Source organism: Triticum aestivum, chromosome 7B (assembly GCF_018294505.1).
Source record: "Triticum aestivum cultivar Chinese Spring chromosome 7B, IWGSC CS RefSeq v2.1, whole genome shotgun sequence".
Taxonomy (NCBI): Eukaryota; Viridiplantae; Streptophyta; class Magnoliopsida; order Poales; family Poaceae; genus Triticum; species Triticum aestivum.
This window is the reverse complement of record NC_057813.1, coordinates 181,702,890-181,725,995: the sequence shown is the minus strand read 5'-3', so window position 1 is coordinate 181,725,995 and position 23,106 is coordinate 181,702,890.

The following is a 23,106-nucleotide window of genomic DNA, read 5'->3' as shown; positions in this document are numbered from 1 at the left end:
TAGTTTTTATTATACCCAACTTGGATGCCCATCATATTAGGACTAATTTTGTAACTAAAGAAAATACCATGCTGTTCTAAAAGACTTTCAAAATAATATAAGTGAAGCATTAGAGATCAATAATTTCTACATAATAAAACCACCCTCGTGCTCTAAAAAGATATAAGTGAAGCACTAGAGCAAAATTGTCTAGCTCAAAAGATATAAGTGAAGCACATAGAGTATTCTAATAAATTCCGATTCATGTGTGTCTCTCCCAAAAGGTGTGTACAGCAAAGATGATTTTGGTAAACTAAAAAGCAAATACTCATATCATGCAAGACGCTCCAAGCAAAACACATATCATCTGGTGAATAAAAATATAGCTCCAAGTAAAGTTACTGATAGACGAAGATGAAAGAGGGGATGCCTTCCAGGGCATCCCCAAGATTAGGCTTTTAGTTGTCCTTGAATTTACCTTGAGGTGCCTTGGGCATCCCAAGCTTACACATTGCCACTCTTTATTCCATAATCCATCAAATCTTTACCCAAAACTTGAGAACTTCACAACACAAAACTCAACAGAAAATCTCATGAGCTCTGTTAGTGCAAGAAAACAAACCACCACTTTCAGGTACTGTAATGAACTCATTCTTTATTTATATTGGTGTTAAACCTAATGTATTCCAACTTCTCTATGGTTCATACCCCCCGATACTAGCCATAGATTCATCAAAATAAGCAAACAACACACGAAAAACAGAATCTGTCAAAAACAGAACAGTCTGTGGCAATCTGTAACTTTCGAGTACTTCTGGAACTCTAAAAATCCTACCCAAATAGGAAGTCCTAGGCACTTTATCTATTAATCTACTTCAAAAAGAATCAACTAAAAATCATGTTTCTGTGATTTATTAAACTTATTCTCGTGCACGCAAAAGTTTTTGTTTTTCAGCAAGATCAAATTAACTATCACCCAAGATGATCCTATAGGTTCTACTTGGCACAAACACTAATTAAAACATAAAACCACATATAAACAGAGGCTAGATGAATTATTTATTAATAAACAGGAACAAAAAGCAAGGAACAAAAATAAAATTGGGTGCCTCCCAACAAGCGCTATCGTTTAACGCCCCTAGCTAGGCATAAAAGCGAGAATAGATCTAAGTATTGCCATCTTTGGTATTCAATTCATAGGTGGCTCTCATAATAGATTCATAAGGTAATTTGATTTTATTTCTAGGAAAGTGTTCCATGCCTTTCCTTAATGGAAATTGTAATCTAATATTTCCTTCTTTCATATCAATAATTGCACCAATCATTCTAAGGAAAGGTCTACCAAGAACAATAGGACATGAAAGATTGCAATCTATATCAAGAACGGTAAAATCTACGGGAATATAATTCCTATTTTCAACAATAAGAACGTCATTAATCCTTCCCATAGGTTTCGTTATAGTGGAATCCGCAAGGTGCAAGTTTAAAGAGCAATCATCAAATTCACGGAAACCTAGCACATCACATAAAGTTTTTGGAATCATGGAAACACTAGCACCCAAATCACACAAAGCATAGCATTCATGATATTTAATTTTAATTTTAACAGTAGGTTCCCACTCATCATAAAGTTTTCTAGGGATAGAAACTTCCAATTCAAGTTTTTCTTCATAAGATTGCATCAAAGCATCAACGATATGTTTGGTAAAAGCTTTATTTTGACTATAAGCATGAGGAGAATTCAACACGGATTGCAACAAGGAAATACAATCTACTAAAGAACAATTATCACAATTAAATTCCTTGAGATCCAAAATAGTGGGTTCATTGCTATGTGAAGATTTGACCTCTTCAATCCCACTTTTACCAATTTTTGCATCAAGATATATAAACTCTGAATCATTGGGACGCCTTTTAACTAAAGTTGACTCATCTCCAGTCCCATTATTATCAAGATTCATATTGCAAAACAAAGATTTAATAGGGGACACATCAACCACTTTTAGATCTTCATCATTATTTTCATGAAAACTAGAAGAACACGCTCTTACAAAGCATCTTTCTTAGCACACATTCTAGCGGTTCTTTCCTTGCACTCATCAATGAAAATTCTCATGGCTTTGAGAGACTCATTGATATCATGCTTAGGTGGAATAGATCTAAGTTTCAAAGAATCAACATCAAGAGAAATTCTATCCACGTTCCTAGCCAATTCATCAATCTTAGGCAATTTTTCTTCAAGCAAAGCATTGAAATTATTTTGAGAGATCATAAATTCTTTAACACTAATCTAAAAATCAGAGGGCATCTTATTAAAATTTCCATAAGAGTTGTTGTAGGAATTACCATAATTATTAGAGGAATTACTAGGGAAGTTTCCTCTATATGCGTTGTTAACAAAATTATTCCTACCAACAAAATTCACATCCATAGATTCGTTATTATTATCAATCAAAGTAGACAAAGGCATATCATTAGGATCAATAGAAGCACTCTTATTAGCAAACAGTTTCATAAGTTCATCCATCTTTTCACTCAAAACATTAATCTCTTCTATCGCATGAACTTTTCTACTAGTAGATCTTTCGGTCTGCCATTGAGAATAATTAACCATAATATTATCTAGGAGTTTAGTAGTTTATCCTAAAGTGATTTCCATAAAAGTGCCTCCCACAGCCGAATCTAAAAGATTTCTAGAAGCAAAATTCAATCTGGCATAATTTTTTTTGTATGATCATCCATAAAATTAAACCATGTGTAGGGCAATTGGGAATCATTAATTTCATCCTCTCCCAAGATTGTGCAACATGCTCATGATCAAGTTGCTTAAAATTCATAATATCGTTTCTAAGAGAGATGGTCTTAGCGGGAGGAAAATACTTAGAGCTAAAAGCATCATTGCACTTATTCCATGAATCAATACTATTTTTAGGCAAAGATGAAAACCAAGTTTTAGCATGATATCTAAGTGAAAATGGAAATAACTTCAATTTAACAATATCATTATCCATGTCTTTCTTATTTTGCATATCACACAAATCAACAAAGTTGTTTAGATGAGTAGCGGCATCTTCACTAAGAAGGCCAAAGAATTGATCTTTCATGACAAGATTCAACAAATCAGCATTAATTTCACAAGATTCAGCATCGGTAAGAGGAGCAATCAGAGTGCTAAGGAAATCATTATTGTTGGTATTGGAAAATTCACACAATTTAGTATTATCTTGAGCCATCGTGACAAGCGATCCAACACACAAGCACACAAGAGGCAAGCGAAAAAGAGGCGAACAGAAAAGAGAGGGCGAATAAAACGGCAAGGGTGAAGTGGGGAAGAGGAAAACAAGAGGCAAATGTCAAATAATGTAATGCGAGGGAGAAGAGTTTGTGATGGGTACTTGGTATGTCTTGACTTGAGCGAAGACCTCCCCGGCAACGGCACCAAAAATCCTTCTTGCTACCTCTTGACCATGCGTTGGTTTTTCACTTGAAGAGGAAAGCGTGATGCAGTAAAGTAGCCTAAGTATTTCCCTCAGCTTTTGAGAACCAAGGTATCAAACCAGTAGGAGGCTACACTCCAAGTCCCTCGTACCTACACAAACAAACAAGAACCTTGCAACCAACACAATAAAGGGGTTGTCAATCCCTTCACGGGCACTTGCAGAAGTGAGATCTGATAGAGATAATAATAAGATAAGATACATATTTTTGGTATTTTTATGATATAGATTGGAAAGTAAAGATTGCAAAATAAAGTAGATCGGAAACTTATATGATGGAAAATAGACCCGGGGGCCATAGGTTTCACTAGTGGCTTCTCTCAAGATAGGACAAGTATTTCGGTGGGTGAACAAATTACTGTCGAGCAATTGATAGAAAAGTGCATAGTTATGAGAATATCTAGGCATGATCATGTATATAGGCATCACGTCCGCGACAAGTAGATCAAAATGATTCTGCATCTACTACTATTACTCCACACATCGACCGCTATCCAGCATGCATCTAGAGTATTAGGTTCATAAGAACAGAGTAACGCATTAAGCAAGATGACATGATGTAGAGGGATAAACTCAAGCAATATGATATAAACCCCATCTTTTTATCCTCGATGGCAACAATACAATATGTGCCTTGCTGCCCCTGCTGTCACTGGGAAAGGGCACCGCAAGATTGAACCCAAAGCTAAGCACTTCTCCCATTGCAAGAAAGATCAATCTAGTAGGACAAACCAAACTGATAATTCAAAGAGACTTGCAAAGATAACCAATCGTACATAAAAGAATTCAAAGGAGATTCAAATATTTCTCATAGATAAACTTGCTCATAAACCCACAATTCATCGAATCTCAACAAACACACCGCAAAAAGAGTTACATCGAATAGATCTCCAAGAAGATCGAGGAGAACATTGTATTGAGATTCAAAGAGAGAGAAGAAGCCATCTAGCTAATAACTATGGACCCGAAGGTCTATGGTAAACTACTCACAATTCATCAGAGAGGCTATGGCGTTGATGTAGAAGCTCTCCGTGATCGATTCCCCCTCCGGCGGAGCATCGGAAAAGGCTCCAAGATGGGATCTCATGGGTACAGAAGGTTGCGGGCAGTGGAAATAGGTTTTCGTGGTGCTCCTGGATGTTTTCGGGGTACATAGATATATATAGGCGAAGGAAGTCGGTCAGGGGAACCACGAGGGGCCCACAAGGGTGGGGGCTATGCCCACCCCCCTAGGGCGCGCCCCAGACCCTCGTGGTCGCCTTGTTTACTTCTTGACTCCCACTCCAAGTCTCCTGGATTGCGTTTGTTCCAAAAATAACTCTCCCGGAGGTTTCATTCCGTTTGGACGCCGTTTGATATTCCTTTTCTGCAAAACATTTAAATAGGCAAAAAAACAGCAATTTGGGCTGGGCCTCCGGTTAATAGGTTAGTCCCAAAAATGATATAAAAGTTGATAGTAAATCCCATAAACAACCAAAACAGGTAATATAATAGAATGGAATAATCAAAAATTATAGATACGTTGGAGACGTATCGGCCTTCTGCTTAGTTACCACATCAAGGTGTGAATATGTCAAGCCGTCCAGTTTTTCATACATATTCCATCCTCATATCATGACTTTGTCTTTCATCAAAGTAGTGTTCGTCGGTATCATGCATGAATGAGTTTTGATGAGCGAATTTTATTCATTTTTCTTGTCGGTTTGACCTCACAATGCAAAATCAATAAAGCGGAAGGAAATTGGTAAGCCATTGCATGATGGTGGTCCTTTCGAGCAACTGAAACAGAGGGTCTCTATAGATTCTACTCCACCATCCTCCCAACAAGATTCGCAAGACAATGCAAGGCTAGACAGTCAACATAGTTGTGTAGATGATGAGCACATCTCCCCTACTCCACCATCATAGGTGTTTGCTCTAACTTGGCACTATTATATGTGGTTGCATGTTGCATATGATTTCTAGCTTGTATTGCTTCTAACTTTGTTGAATTGCATCTTCTTACTTTAAACATAATGCATGTGAATATGACATGTGTTCCTGTTTCTAGAACATATTATATCTGACCACACCTTGTTCTTACATTAGACTGTTGTTCTTGCATATCCTGCATCAGTCACTTATGATAAGGCACCTTTAAGTCGCCACTGTGATATTGGTTGCGTCTTGCATATGATTTCTAGTATGTACTGCTTCTAATTTGTTGAAACGCCAGACATTTTGAACTTGGTAGAGTGATATTGGTTGCATCTTTCATATGGTGTCTAGCTTGCAGTGCTTCTAATTTGTTGAAATGCCTTCTGCTTAGTTATCACATCATAGGTGTGAATATGTCATGCCATCATGTTTTTCATACATATTCCAACCTCGTATCATGTGTTTGCCTTTCATCCGAGTAGTGTTCGTTGGTATCATGCATGAATGACTTCTGAAGAGCGAATTTTATTCCTTTTCCTTATCGGTTTAACTTCACAATGCAAAAATAATCACAACAGAAGGAAATTAGTATGGCAGTGGATGATGGTGGTCCTTCAGAGCAACTCAAACAGAGGGTCTCTACAGATTCTACTCCGCCATCCTCCCAACAAGATTTGCAAGACAACACAAGGCTGGACAGTCAACGTAGTTGTGTAGATGATGAGCACATCTCCCCTACTCCACCATCACAGGTGCTTGCTCTAACTTGGAACTGTTATATGTGGTTGCATGTTCTGTATGATGTCTAGTTTGTATTGCTTTTGATTTTGTGGAATTGCATCTGCGTAGCTTACAACGTATACCTACAACAATCACTTACCTGTAAGACACATTTAACTTGGGAGTGTGATGTAGGTTGCATATTGCATTGTTTTCTAGCATGTACTGCTTCTAATTTCTTGAACTGGCACTTATGACGAGACACTTTTTACCTAATAGAGTGATATTGGTTGCATGTTCATATGGTGCCTAGCTTTCATTTCTTCTAATTTTGTTGAAGGGACAATTCCATTTCTCCCCCTAACTTGAGCCACCACCTGGCATTCGCCCCTAAATTTCAGGTATGCTAAAAATACCCCTCTTCCTCAAGTCACCTTACAGAAATGCCCTTTTGTGTCTTACCGTCCGGTCAAAGGGGTTTGACCGTATGGTGAACAGTAAATTCGAAAAAAATAGCAAAAAAAATCAAAAAAATCTGAAATTTTGTGGGATCGAAGATACTCAAGGGATCAAGGTGCAAAGTTTCGCGTAGTTTGGACATTCTAGCAGCTCGTGTCAAAGGAAAAACTTTAAAATGTACGCTGTGAATAGTAATTCAAAAAAATAGCTAGAAAATTCAAAAAAATATGAAATTTTTGGGCATCAAAGAGGCTCGGGTGCGCAAGGTGCATGCAAATTTTTGTTGTGGTTTCAACACTGTAGGAGCTCGTGGAGAAAAAACAAAATTTGGCACAGAAAAAAACTTTGAAAAAAATGCACTATTTTTTTTGCTAGAGCACCTCGCATGTCATTTGATCACAAAAATTTGCAAGCACCTTGCGCACCCAAGCCTCTTTGATGCCAAAACAATTCATAGTTTTTAAAATTTTCTTGCTATTAGTTTTGAATTTACTGTTCACAGCATATAGATTTATATTTTTTCCTTTGCCACGAGTTCCTAGAATGTCCAAATAGCGCAAAAAAAATTGCATGCACCTTGCGCCCTTGAGTATCTTCGATCCCACAAAATTTCAGATTTTTTGAATTTTTTTGCTATTTTTTTCAAATCTACTGTTCACCATGTTACTATTCGCCAGATGGTCAAAGCCCTTCGGCCGGACGGCAAGGGAATTTCTATAAGGTGAATTGACGGAAGAGGGGTATTTTTGAGCATACCTGAAAATTAGGGGCAAATGCCAGGTGGTGGCTCAAATTAGGGGGAGAAATGGAATTGTCCCTTTGTTGAAATGCCTCCTGCTTACTGTTTTTCATACATATTCCGTCCTCCTATCATACCTGTGAATATGCAATGTTGTCTTCTTTTGTATATATTTCATCCTCCTATCTTGCGCTTGCCTTACATCAAAGTAGTGTTCGTCTGTATCATGCATCAACCAGTTATGCAGAGCTAATTTTATTCATCTTCTTGTGGTTTTGACTTCATAAGGCAATATCAGAAAAGAGGAAGGAAAAGAGTAAGTTAGGGGATGTAGGTGGTCCTCCGGACCGACGCAAACAGAGACTCTCTAGATTTGCCAGTGCTACAGCTAATGTAGTTGAAGCCCCAAGTCTACATGATGAGTTCATCTCCCGTACTCCAACATCGCAGGTGCTTGCTCTAAGTTGACAGTGTGATAATTGGTTTCATGTTGCATATGTTGTCTAGCCTGTATTTATTCTATTTTGATTAAATTGCACCTGCTGAGTATATACGTTATACATGTGCATATGACATGACTTTCTGTGTCTAGAATACACTTCATCTATCTATCATACCATGTTCTTACATCAAAGTACTGTTGTTGTGTATCCCGCATCAGTCACTCATGATTGGATGCTTTTAACATGGCAGTTTGATAGTGGTTGCATCTTGCATTGATTTTTAGGTTGTACTGCTTCTAATTTTTCGAAATGCCACTTATGACAAGACACTTTTAACTTGGCAGAGTGATATTAGTTGCATCTTTCATATGGTGTCTAGCTTGCATTACTTCTATTTTCTTGAAAATCCTTCTACTTAGTTTACACATCGTAGCTATGAATATGTCACATCGTCCTGTTTTTCTTACATATTCCATCCTCATACGGTTGTCTTACATCAAACTACTGCTTGTCTGTATCATGCATCAATGAGTTGTGAAGAGTGATTTTATTCTTTTGTGTTGTGGGTGCGTCTTGACACGGCAAAGTCAATAAAGAGCAAGGAAAAGAATATAGTAGGGAATGGTGTTACTCATCGGATGCAATGGAAAAGGATCCTCCCTCGAGATTCTGCTGGTACTTATAGTGCAGTAGAAGGTCCAAGTCCACCGGCTAAATCTACAAACGCAGTACCGACATCTCAATGAGTTACTCGTTCGTTTGCTCCGCAACTGGCCAGTTTCCAAGATGCCTTCACACCTAACACTACTTCCGAAGCACTGCTAACACAAAAGGACTTGGCAAGATTAGATGAGCCTCATGAGCATCAACACCAAGATGGTACCTAACCGAGTCAAGTTGAAGTTGCACGCTCCTTTATATGTGCTCTCACAGTTTGATGTGCACTAACACTTTCCATATTCGTTGTTGAACTAGCACCATGATGCAAGCGAAAACAGACATCAAGGATAATGCTTGACATATTAACAAAATATAAAGGAAGAAGAATGGAGATCCATTTTGAGGCAGGTTCAAAAAGGCCACGTGATGCTACAGAGTCAACCAAGTTAGTATCACAGATAGCCGTTGCCATTAGGTGTCATGCACATATCCTCCCAATGTGGATCCAGTACAGGAATGAGAAAGACGATACCGAGTTGAACACCTTCCTTGACCATTTATCCGTAAGTAATGTTATTCATCGCAATTTGTAATATTGTCTTGCTCTGTCCCATACTTTCTAGCTTCCTCCTAATAAGACTCGCATTCTAACAGATGAGGTTCAAGTTGGATCCGAAAGATGATGCAACTAAACAAGCATGCACTCATGTTTTTCAGTCTGCTCTACGACAATATCGGTATCACCTTAGAAAAACTCACTTTGAAGGCAAGGCTAACAATGAAATCGCCCAAACATCTCCAGTGGAATATATTACAGATGAAGACTGGACAACCCTTGTTAAACACTGGTCTAATCCAAAGTATCAGGTAGGGTATATGTATTTGATCAGATCACATATTGAACTGTATTTACGTATGTGCCTTACAAGTGTATCTTCTTCTAGGCTAACTGTTTGAAGAACAAGACCAACCGTTCTAAAGTGAAATTCCAACAGACAACAGGATCTCGTAGCTGTATTGCACACTGCGAGGCTCTTGTAAGTAGCTGTTACTTCCTTCTTTTTTCTGTGCCATATTATCGTATCTAAATTGATTTGTTCCAAATACAGAGGAAAGCCCGTGCGGACCAAAAAGAACCTGAACCGAACGCAGTGCAAATCTTCAAGGATTGCCACACCAGCAAGACGAAGAGCATGAGCACACCAGTTCAAGCCGCTGTTGTAAGTCCTTACTCCCCCTGCCTTTGAACTGCTTGTCACTGTGACGTGTTCATTTAACTGCTTGGTTTGCAGCCAATGTCAGTTACACTGTTCACTTTTATACACAGTTGTCTTAACGTATCATGTCACCTTACACGGTTTAAAAGAGAGGAAGGATATTTTTTTGGTCTTGATCTATAATCTAGTTGTGATGTTCACGTGCCCACACAATGATACAATAGCCTGTTTGTTTGATATTTGTTTTCCCATTATATGAATGATGTCATACTATGTTCATCCTACTTTAAGCCATGTCTCTTTATCCTTACATGTCAATGAATGTGAGGAAATAGACAATATAGTAGGCATGCTACATGGACATATGTTCCGAAAGTGATTTTATTATGTAGTTGTCACTACAATACATGCTAATGTATTACAGTAGTTCACCAAAATAAGTTATGTATAAATGTGAAACCTACTCTTTTTTTGTTTTTGTCTCATTAGTAACTTATCTGGTACACTAATCTACAAGTTCAAACTTTCAGCAAGCTATGGAACAAATGATTGAACAGCCACAACCACCTGAACCTTATGAGGCTACCACAGGCATAATGTCACCTCTTGCTAAAGTGTGTCAGTATCTCTCCACTAACAATGCAAAAAGCACCTTCCTGTGTAATTCTGGGTTGGTTGTCAAGGTAACCTCAACCAAATCGCATACTGAACAAAATCTTCAGGCTAGACAGAGAGATATATCTGTGCTCCACACACATGTCCAATCCCTAATGGACGTCATTTCGGAAACAAGAATAGTGGCTGACAAATGTCGTCAAGATATGAATGGTTTTGAAACCAGACAATCAGACATTTGCTTCGTTGTTCAAGAGCAATGGCGGAAAAAAGGGGATGATCATGCTGCTCTATCAGATTCTACATCCTGAAACATTAGCACTTAGGTCAAATGATATGTGCTTCTATACATCTGATGGTGCTTTTATCTGCAAGGACTGTAAACTTTATGCCAACAGGCCTTTTGTTGTATGGCTGGACTTTATTTTGTTGTGATACATCATTTATCGTGCTGCCAAAGGTTGTACAAATTATGACCCTATTTTTGTATAGTGTAGGTTTGTCTTAGTAATGTATTCGGCCGAAAGCTTCGTAGGAGCCCAACGTGCCAACATCCGTTAGGCCCATTCCAATTGGGCTAAAAACGATTATGGGCCATAATTTGCATGTAGCCCACTAAACATATTTGGGCCTAAATCAACATAAGCTTTCATATTTTCGGTAGGCCTGTGCACCTAGTGGGCCTTTAATAGGCCTAAACATAATTTGGGCCCTCGGAACAATAGGCTGTTAACATGTGTAAATGTCTCGAGTCCATAAGTAACGTGGGCCTTTAATACGCCGAAAGTGAGATTGGGCCCTGATTGTGCCAAATAACCCACTGGTCATTAGCAGGCCGAAATGTATCTCAACTCGTGTTGGCCCATTTACAATGCGGATCATTCACAGGCCAAAATTCAGACGGGCCGTAAATGTGTCGACCTACTACACGGGCCTTTAACAGGCCGGAAGTTTGATCGGGCTTGATTAGTATCAGTTTTATATGGGCCGTTAATAGGCCCGATGTGACATTGGTCCATACATGGCCCATGGATTTTGTCCGACGTTAACAGGCCAAAAGTCACAACGGGCTGGAAGTGGCCCAAATCTATAGTGGGCCTCTAACAGGCCGAATGTCACAACAGGTTGAAAGTGGCCCAAATCTACAGTGGGCCTCTAACAGGTCGAATGTCACAGTAGGCTGGAAGTGGCCCAAATCTACAGTGGGCCTCTAACAGGCTGAATGTCAGACATGGCCGAATATGACCCAAATCCTTGACAGTCGTTTATGGGCTGAAAGTTTCAAGGGCCAAAAATGGGCCCAAATGAAGCAGGACCTTTAACAGGCCGGAAACACACCGGGTCGTAATTCAGCCCAAATACTTAGCGGGTTGTTAACGGGCCAGAAGTGACCATGGGCCGTGATGATGACAAGTTTAGAACAGGCCGTTGACAGGCCGATTTGACAATAGTCGTACGGGCCTTACTACGAATGGGTCGTCTACAAGCAGGCCGTTAATGGGCCAGCCCGCTAATTTTGACTGGGCCAACCTTTTTAACCTAAATGGACTATTGTTGGGATTTTCTACGTGTCAACGTATCATAGGCGCCTCTTTTCCATTGGGCGCTTGACATATGTCCTTTTCAGGTGCTGACACGTGGTTGCTATAGGCAATGATAGTTTTACACGTGGAAAATCCCCATTGGTCGGGGCTGTTAACGGGCTATCGGATCCAAAACCGGACCCGATAGCTTAATGGTGACTCGTTACGGTGGACGCCACGTGTCAGTCACCCTTGATGAAAGCACTTCTATGACGCGCGATTTATCATCATGGAAGTGGACACTTCCGTGATGATAATTTTTGGTAATGTCATGGAACACTTATACGACAACACATATATGACTATCTTGATTCTGTCATAAAATCGTCATGGATGTACATGCATGACAAAAAACGTAGCCTACTATGACAAACACATATAATCACGGAAGTGTATTTTTTGTAGTGATACGGGGAAGGGCGAAGGGATAAGCTGGCCAAGCCTTATTAAGGTCTGTGTAATCCACACACATGCGCCAAGTACCATTTTTCTTAAGTACCAGCACCGGATTAGCCAACCACTCAGGGTGGAAAACTTCAACGATGAACCCAGCTGCTAAGAGTCGGGCCACTTCTTCTCCAATGGCCTTGCATCTCTCTTCATTAAAACAACGAAGGAATTGCTTGACCGGTTTAAACTTGGGATCAATATTGAGAGTGTGCTCAGCGAGTTCCCTTGGTACACCTGGCATGTCCGAAGGTTTCCATGCAAAGATGTCCCGGTTCTCATGGATGAACTCGATGAGCATGTTTTTTTATTTTGGATCCATATTGGCACCAATGGTGATCTGCTTGGATGAATCGCCAGGGATAATGTCAACCTGTTTGGTGTCATCTATCGACTTAAACTTCAGTAACGGGTCATGCTCTGTTGTTGGCTTCTTCAATGGGGTCATATCTGCTGGTTCAACATTGTCTTTATAAAACTTCAGCTCCTCCATCGCACAGACAGACTCAGCATAAGCAGCATCGCCTTCTTCACATTCCAGAGCTATCTTCCTATCACCATGGACTGTGATGGTACCCTTGCGGCCCGACATCTTAAGCTATAGATACACATAACAAGGTCGTGCCATAAATTTGGCGTAAGCCGGCCGTCCAAACAGAGCGTGATAGGGGTTTTTGATCTTGATCACTTCAAAGGTTAATGTGTATACCCTATAATTGTGTTCATTGCCAAAACCTACTTCCAAAGCAATCTTACCAACTGGATAGGTCGACTTACCAGGCACCACTCCATCAAAAACTGTAGAGGATGGCTTAAGATCTTTATCAGTTAGACTCATCCGGCAAAAAGTACCATAATAAAGGATGTTGATACTGTTGCCACCGTCCATGAGCACTTTAGTGAACTTGTAACCTCCAACCTGTGGAGCCACCACCAAAGCTAGTTGACCCAGATTATCAACCCGGGGTGGGTGATCCTCACGGCTCCATACGACTGGCTGCTCTGACCATCATAAATATCGAGGTACGATCGGCTCAACTGCACTCACCGCACGCTTATGAACTTTCTAGTCTCGCTTGCACAAGCTAGTAGTAAAGACATGATACTGGCCACTACTTAACTGCTTTGGGTTGCTCTGATATCCTAATTGTTATTGCTGATTGCCCTGATTGGGCTACTAGTTAAAGCCACCTTGATTGCCCTGACCTTGAAAACCGGAATTTGAGCCACCACCTCCAAAGCCAGACCTATGTGAGTCGGAGCCTGACCCGTTGTGTGGGCTGTTACCATTATTGTGGTCCTGGTGAAGGCTGTAATTCTTGTACTCCCTCATGATGTTGCAGTCCTTCCACAGGTGGGTTGATGGCCTATCAGGATGGCTATGCTTTGGACAAGGTTGGTTCAACATCGCCTCTAAATTGAACTTCGACCCTCCAGATTGGGGCTGGAATTTTCCCTTGCGATGGTGATCACCATTCTGCACATTAGTGTTGGCCACAAAGTCTGATCCACCGTCAATGTGCTTGCGCTTACCATTGTTACCTTGACCCTGACCTGCTGTATTCTGCTGCTGCCCCTTGTCGTTTCTCTTCCCCTTACCAGACTAATCGTCATCTGAATCAGGATCCTTAGTATTGTCTGAGTCGGCGTATTTAATAAGAGCTGCCATGAGCTCTTCCATGTCATTGCAATGACGTTTAAGCCGCACTAGCTTATGTTTGAGGGGAATGAACCGACAATTCTTCTCTAAAATTAAAACAGCATAACCAGCATTGATGCTATCCGATGAATGGATAATAGCCGAGACCCGGTGAACCCAATGGGAGGTGGACTCGTCCTCACGCTGGATGCAAGTGTCTAAGTCGATGGTCGACATTGGCTGCTTACAGGTATCCTAGAAATTCTAAATGAAGCGCGTCTTTAATTCAGTCCATGAGTTGATGGAATTAGGAGGCAATCCATTGAGCCAGGTGCGAGCCGGCCCATCTAACATGTCGGAGTAATGGGTCATGGGTAGGCCAACCCGAGTCCCAGGACCTTTTAAGACATCGGGGCAGGCCGCACCCCTCAGGCCGAGTCCCAGATGGCGACTTCACGATAAGCCGAGTCCCAGATGGCGACTTCACGATAAGCCGAGTCCCAGACGGCGACTCCACGATAAGCCGAGTCCCCGACGGCAACTCCAAGATAAGCCGACTCCAAGACGGGCGACCTCCAGAGAGGCCGGCTATGGAGAGTCGGCCCATGACTCCTCCCTCGTCTCAAAGGACGACGCGGGGTACGGTCACGGCATGGTCGTTCCCCCCTGCTTACGAAGGGCCGGCATGGCTACAGTGAGCCGTATCGCTGGAGATCTCCGGCGAGGCGCGGCACTATTGCCATGCCTGCCCTGACCTCAGCCACAGTGCGCAGCACACTGTGCCCACGACGCCGGCCTGTACGACCCAAAGGTGGCGGGGCCGCCCGTCAGTGGGTGGGCCGAAGGCGGCCTGAGCGCCCCGAAGACGGACCTGTGGGAGTCGGCCTCCCTGGAGTCAGCCGACTCCTCCCCCGGGCCCCACGTGCCATTAACCAGATAAGATGGGGAATGGCGACAGTGATCGCCCGATAGACGGCGGCACTGTTGCCACGACCCAATGACCAAGCATGCGTCATCAGGAGTGCCGCTACAGTATCAAGCCTGTCCGCGGGACCCGCCAGTCGGCGGGCCCCAGGAGCCGGCGGGAAGGACGGTGGCCTGAGAGACAGACGGCTGGGACCCGTGCCCAGCCGGATTACTATTGTACCCCCGGGGGGTAGGCCTATATAAACCCCCCCGGGGCACCCATGCAAAGGGTTCGGACCTAGATAGAGCTAGACCAGATAGCACAGGGAGGAGAGAGCTAGCCTTGCCCTCTCCTACCTCCAGAAACAGCTCTAGGAGCACCATTGTAGCCACTTTGCCATAGTGACCATGCGGAGACCCCGCAGAGCAGCAGTAGGGGTGTTATCTCCTAGGAGAGCCCTGAAGCTGGGTAAGTTCCGCCGGCGTGCATGTCTACGCCTCATCCCGCTTCCAGGCACCGGCGACGTTCTACTCGCTCCCACCATGATAATCCATCCTTTGGCATATGTCGTATCCAACCCCCGACATTTGGCGCCCACCGTGGGGCGAGGTGCACTGTCGTCCGGAGATCTTCTCTGGACAGGAACCCTGTTCCTCCCCGGCGAGCACAGCCAGCCAGGCACGCCGGACGGCGTCTGTGCCGATGCGCTGCACGGCGCTGAGATCGCCTGTACGGCCAGCTGCCTTGCCGATCTTATCGGCGAGGTTCACCTCTCCGATGAGCCTGCGGCCGATGCAGGCACGAGTGGCCCCGAGAGCCTCCTTGCGGGCCTCCTCGACCAACTCCATGTCGCCGGCGAGCCCGCCGCGGACCTGGAGTCCATAGGATCCATCGACCCGATGCTGGTCGACTCCGACACCACGTCGCTCGACGCGTTCCCCACCAACGTGGTGGTCTACGAGGAGCCGCTCTCTTACGCGGGGAGCGGCGGAAGCACCGTCACTGAGGTCCTCGTCCTCGACCAAGGAAAGCGCTCCGGCGAGGGAGCACACGACCCGCTTGACGCGGCCCTACGAGACCTTGCAGCGCCGATTCCGGAAGACGCCGACGCCGAGACGCTGGAGGCACTCCGCCTTCAGCTCGTCGAGGGCGCGAAGAAGCTGGCAAGCATGAGGCACTTGTCAGAAGCCTACCAACGCGAGATGGATCACGCCGTGGGCGGCTCGCCGGCTCCAACCGGGCCTAGCCGCCTAGGCGCGGTCCGACAGTGCGGTGCGGCAATCGCCAACCTGTTCGGGGCTGATCGCCCTGTGTATGCCACGCCCGCAGAGAATATCCGTGCCGCCCAGGCGGCGGCAGACGTGCTCGACAACTTTGAAGGCGAAGAGCGCCGTATAATGATGGAGCGAGTCGAGCAGCTCCTCGATGCGGCTGCCACGCAGAATGAAGCCGGCTGCCGCACCGAGGCGCCACAGCGCCAAAACGACAATCCGCCGGCTCGCCGAGACCAAGGTGCGACGTCTCGGACGCCGACTGGCGGGGGCCGTGGGAAGAAGGACAAGGAGCCGGCTGTCAGCCACAGTCGGACTCACATCACCATCGAGCGTGACCAAGACGGCCGCCCCAAAGCGGTGGAACGGCGGGACGACTACCTGCCTCCCCCTCCTCGCAGAGAAAGGCGAGTCTCCCCGCCGCCCGTGGAACATCCGACTCTCGGCGACCGTCTTGGCCGCCGAGAGGGAGTCGGAGAGAACGACACCCTCCACCGGATCGACCGAATCCAGCGATCCCTGGCGCTGGAAGAAGAAGACGAGTTGGGTCCTCCCTGCTTTGACCCCGCATCCGAGATGAGCCCTTCCCCAAAGGGTTCACGCTCCCCCGAGACACGCCCAAATATACCGGCACCATGAAGCCGGAAGATTGGCTGATCGACTACTCCATAGCCGTCAACATAGCGAACGGCAACAAGCGTGTTGCCGTAAGATACGTCCCGCTCATGCTCCAGGGCTCGGCCCGGACGTGGTTGAACAGTCTGAAGCCTCACAGCATCAACAGCTGGGTCGACTTCACCGAGGCCTTTGTCCGCAACTTCACGAGCACGTACAAGCGACCTCCCAAGCCTCGCCAACTCTCCTTGTGCGTGCAAGGCCCCGACGAGTCTACTCGCGACTACCTCACGCACTGGGGCGAACTCCGGAACTCCTGCGAGGGCGTGCACGAGGTGCATGCCATCAAGTACTTCACCACCGGGTGTAGAGAAGGCACCCTCCTCAAGCACAAGCTCCTCTGCGACGAGCCGGAGACCCTCGATGAGCTGTTGATCACAGCAGACAAGTACGCCACGGCCGACTCCTCCATGAAGGCGGAGATTCGGGTCAGCACAACTGGAAAAGTCGCCCGTCAGGCTCCGAGAACTCCGGCTGGAGACACCAGTCGGCGACAACAGCAGAATGACCAGAAGCACAAAGCCCCGCAGCCGACTTCCAGCAGTCGGCAAGTGGCAACAGCAAAGGACCAGCAGTTGGAGGGACCGCCTCCGGCGAAGCGGCAGAAGGGTGGCAAGTCCAACTGGTTGCCGGCTTTCTCCTACGAGCAGACTCTAGATGGTTCCTGCAAGTTCCACAGCGGCGCGAAGCCGTCAAACCACACCACCAGGAAATGCCACTGGCTGACCCGAATCGCCAAGGGAGACGGCCTGCTCCCTCCCCATCCTGTTGGGCCGCCTCCTCCACAGCCGCCCCAGCAGCCGGCCGTCAGACCAGTCGGCGCAATACAAGACGAACTCCCAGATGAGCACGGAGCCTATGTGGTGTTCACCAGTGTAGCGGATGACCGACACAGCAGGCGTCAACAGCAGCAAGAAGTGAATGCAGTTGCATCAAGTACTCGAGAGTTCATGCATTGGTCTGAAAAGCCTATCAGTTGGAGCAGAGCTGATCACCCAGAGGTGATGCCGAGTCCAGGCTCCTACGCCTTGGTCTTAGGCGCCACACTCGCCACAGATAGGTGGGCCGCTCGCTTCTCGTGAGTACTGATAGATGGAGGCAGCAGTATCAACATCCTGTACAAGGATACGATGGAGCAATTAGGAATCAAGCGAAGACAGCTTCAAAGCAGCCGGACTGTGTTCCACGGAATCGTCCCTGGCCTTTCCTGCTCACCAATCGGCAAGATCCTGATAGACGTCCTCTTCGGAGACAAAGATCATTTCCGCCGAGAGCCAATTTGGTTTGAGGTGGTGGACCTTGAAAGCCCATATCATGCATTGCTTGGCCGACCCGCCTTGGCCAAGTTCATGGCAGTCCCCCACTACGCCTACCTCAAGATGAAGATGCCGAGTTCCAAGGGAATTCTAACCGTGTCTGGCGACTACAGGAAGTCGTCCGCTTGCGCGGCCGAAAGCAGTCGGCTGGCCGAGTCCTTGGTGATCGCGGCTGAGAAACGGCTTCTTGATCGGGTCGTGGCGATGGCCGGCAAGCAGCCCGAGTTATCGCCCGACCCAAGGAGTCGGAAGCAGAAGGATCATTCAAGCCGGCCAAAGAAACGAAGAAGATACCGTTGGACCCGGAGCACCCGGAGAGGTACGATGTCATGGGCACAGGCCTTGACAGCAAATAGGAAGGCGAGCTCCTCGATTTCCTCCGTGAGAATCGAGACATCTTCGCATGGTCCCCCAAGGACATGCCTGGTGTCCCGACGGAATTCGCCGAGCACAAATTACACGTCCGATCTGATATGAAGCCCGTCAGGCAGCCCTTGCGCCGCCTGTCAGAAGAAAAAAGAAGAGTTGTTGGAGAAGAAATAGCCCGGCTCCTGGCAGCCGGCTTCATCATGGAAGTGTTTTTTCCAGAGTGGCTGGCAAACCCAGTACTGGTGCTGAAGAAGAACAAGCAGTGGCGGATGTGCATTGATTACACGAGCCTCAACAAAGCTTGCCCCAAGGACCCATTTGCTCTGTCGAGAATTGATCAGGTGATAGACTCCATAGCCGGATGCGAGCTGTTGAGTTTCCTGGACGCATATTCAGGATATCACCAGATCAAGCTGAACCTGGCTGACATACTGAAGACCGCCTTCATCACGCCATTTGGGGCCTTCTGCTACCTGACCATGACGTTCGGCTTGAGAAACATCGGCGCCACCTTTCAGCGTTGCATGCAGAAGTGCCTCCTGAAGCAACTCGGCAGAAATGCCCACGTCTATGTGGATGATGTAGTGGTGAAGACGGAGAAGCGTGGAACCTTGCTGGAGGACCTCAAGGAAACCTTTGAGAATCTGCGCCGATTCCAGATCAAGCTCAACCCAGAGAAGTGCGTTTTCGGAGTACCAGCCGGCCAGCTCCTCGGTTTCCTGGTCTCCGAGCGCGGCATAGAGTGCAACCCTGTGAAGATCAAGGCCATCGAAAGGATGGAAGCACCCAGACAACTATTAGATGTGCAGAAGTTCACTGGCTGCTTGGCATCCATCAGCCGGTTCATCAGTCGGCTGGGCGAGAAGGCTCTCCCCTTGTATCAGCTCATGAAGAAGACGACCTTCTTTGAGTGGACTCCCAAGGCGGACGAGGCTTTTCTCCAATTGAAGAAGATGTTGACTACTCCCCCTGTGCTGGCGGCTCGACTCCCAAAGAGCCCATGCTCCTATACATTATCGCCACCAGCAGGGTAGTCAGCACAGTCATTGTAGTCGAACGCAAGGAGGAAGGCAAGGCGCTACCGGTCCAGAGACCGGTATATTACCTGAGCGAGGTACTGTCGGCCTCCAAGCAGAACTGCCCCCACTACCAAAAGATGTGCTACGGCATGCATTTTGCCGCCAAGAAATTGAAGCCTTACTTCCAGGAGCATCCAATCACTGTAGTTTGCACAGCCCCGCTGGCTGAGATCATCGGAAGCCGAGATGCTTCTGGCCGAGTGGCCAAATGGGCCATCGACCTGGCTCCCTACACCATCTACTACGAGCCCCGCACCGCCATCAAGTCACAAGCACTGGCCAACTTCCTTGTCGACTGGGCCGAGACCCAGTATCTGCCGCCAGCGCCCGACTCCACCCATTGGCGGATGCACTTCGACGGCTCCAAGATGCGCACCGGCTTGGGAGCCGGCGTCGTCCTCACTTCCCCCAAGGGCGACAAGCTTAGATATGCACTGTAGATCCACTTCGCCGCCTCCAACAACGTGGCCGAGTACGAGGCGCTCATCCACGGGCTCCGGCTTGCCAAAGAACTCGGCATTCGCCGGATCCTATGTTATGGCGACTCTGACTTGGTGGTCCAGCAATCATCTGGTGATTGGGACGCCAAGGACGCAAACATGGCGAGCTACCGTTTCCTCGTCCAGCAACTCAGCGGATACTTCGAGGGTTGTGAGTTCCTCCACGTGCCAAGGAACGACAACGACCAAGCAGACGCCTTGGCACGAATCGGCTCCACCCGCCAGGCAATACCATCTGGTGTCGCCCTCCGGCGCCTCCTCAAGCCTTCTATCAAGCCGTCACCAGAATCAGATTCAATCTTTGTGCCAACTCCGCCTGAGGAAGACGGATCCGACTCCAAGAAACACACAGTCGAAGTGTCAGGACCCCGACTCGATGTCACATCGATCTAGCTAGTAACACCTCATATCACTTTGCGGCCTCACGCACGGTATCCCCACGGGTGTCGTCTTACCTTTTCCCGGGACCGTTTGCGCCTTTTGGCTCACGTATATGATGGTGTCGCTAGCATCCATATGATAAAGAGCCCGGGCTAACATGACTAGTCGTAAACCCAAAGTGGCACAGACTTACAGGGACAGGCATCCATGACCCAGCTTCGAACGTGTCGGTCATCAGCAAGTGGGTCCGGGCTGTAGCACTGGGCTAGCAGGACTCCGGTAAACCGGGCTGTAGCGGGCTAACAGGACTCCGGTACTCAAAGCGTGACATTTCCCCGAAGGGACAGACACAGGAACGAAGAAGGACACATGCCGGCCAGCCTAAGTGTTCCAGAGCAGTAGCAAGCTACCATGGCTCAGCGGTAACACTAGGAGACATTTCCCGGTAAGAGAGGCTACTAAAGATAAACAACTAGATAGTCAGATCCCACACATACCAAGCATTTCAATCATACACACAATATGCTCGATATGTGCAAATACAACGAAGCATCACAACATGACTCTATGACACAAGTACTTTATTTAAGGCTCAGGGAGCCATACATAACATTCACAAAGGTATGGGTCTCACGACCCAACATACAAGTCATACAATCATACAAGCCAGCAGCGGAAGTACATTGTCTGGGTATAGACAACTAGTAAAATAAAAGAGGCTTGGAAGCCTAACTATACTACGTGGTCCATCACAAGCTCAGGGTCACCACCTGGGTCTTTAGCCTACTCGTTGATGTCAACGTCTACATAGAACCCATCAGAAGGGGTTGCAGCGTCTTCTGTAAAAATGTAGATTATAGCAACATGAGTACAAAGGTACTCAGCAAGACTTACATCAGATCCTACATACATGCATAGTATCAAGAAGGGTTGGTGGAGTTATTGCAGCAAGCCAGCTTTGACTCTTGGCTAAGCTATTCTACGATACTCCAACTGAAATGGTTTTGCGCACACGAGTCCACTACTCACCACTTCAATACACTACCGAGGATCCACCTCCGTCTTCCTACGGAAGAGCCATCCTCGGCACTCACACTTATCTTGAGGCTTTTAGTAGTTTCCATTTACTTGTCTATGAACTGTATAGGCAACCAAGTAGTCCTTTACCGCGGACGCGGCTATTCGAATAGATCATGTTAACCCTGCAGGGGTGTACTTCTTCATACATGTTTCCACCACTTAGCGTCTGCACACGATATGTGCTCGGCAGACTTCAAGCGAAAGCCGACGTGGGTGTAGACCACGACCTACCTAAACACTTAAGCCTCTAGTCCAGGTTTATCGCCTATTCAGGTTCCATCCGCAGGGAGTCCGGCCGAGGTTTCCCATACGGCCCCGAACGATGTGAACAGGGTTCCCGAGATACCTAACGGGTATTCGGTACACCCGGCCACGTACCTACCGCATCACAGCCCACCCCTACGGTCAGCGCTGTCCACGGCCTCCAGTAGGCTACAAACACCAGAAACTACTTGCAACTCCTGGACAGAGAGCTAGGGTGAATAAGAAGTCGAGCGGGGTCATATTTCAGGGCCCAATGCATGGTAGTAGCTGTATCTTAAATCGCACATACAGATCTCAGTGCTTAAGGTCGGCTTCAATGAAACAACCCACCATGTACTCCTACATGGCCTCTCATCGATACCTTTACCAAATCGTGTTCACCACACCACTCTCATTACCAACATAATCATTTCACTCCAGCCCATCACCCCGATGAACCAGACCTGACACGACTCTAAGCATAGCAGGCATAGCAAGGTAGGAACAACACATACATATGGCTCAATCAACTCCTACACATGCTAGTGGGTTTCATCTAGTTACTGTGGCAATGACAGGTCATGCAGAGGAAATGGGTTCAACTACCGTAGCACACAGCAGTTTGAATCGCGTTGTCTTAATGCAGTAAAAGAGAGCAGGAGCGAGAACATGGGATTGTATCGATATGATCAAATGGTTGGTTGCTTGCCTGATGGTTCGATGCTCGGATATGATTCTTCGTTAGGGTAATCACGGTATTCCTCGGGGGCAGAACCTGTCGCAAAGGACATCGATACTCAAGCATCACCAAACAATGTGCAACAATATGATGCATGCATGAAACATGGCAATATGAGTGTGTTGGGCTAATGCAACTAAAACCAGAGGGGTTTGAACAAATTTGAATCAAAGATTCAAATTTCAAACTCAAACATGGCCTTTTAAAGTGCTTTTTCTTCTTCTGCTTAAAACATCAATTTAACTTGTTTGATCATGCATGAAAATAGTACAGATGGATAGATTGGATTTTTCTGATCATTTTTCATATATAATTTGTCCAATTTGGAGTTACAGAATAAAAGTTATGAATTTTTGAAGTTTAATTAATATTCTGGAATTTCCTGATTTAAATTAAATCCAGAAATCAATTACTGCGTCAGCCTGATGTCAGCATGACGTCAGTGGTCAACTGTGGCTGGCTGAGGTCAAATCTGACGTGTGGGGCCCACACGTCAGTGACAGGGGGGGTTAAACAGGTTAAATTAATCCTAATTACTAATTAGTGGCGCTGGGGCCCACTGTCAGTGTCAGGGGGGGTTGACTAACAGTAGTTAGCGCTAACCTAACCACCTGGCCGACAGGGCCCACGC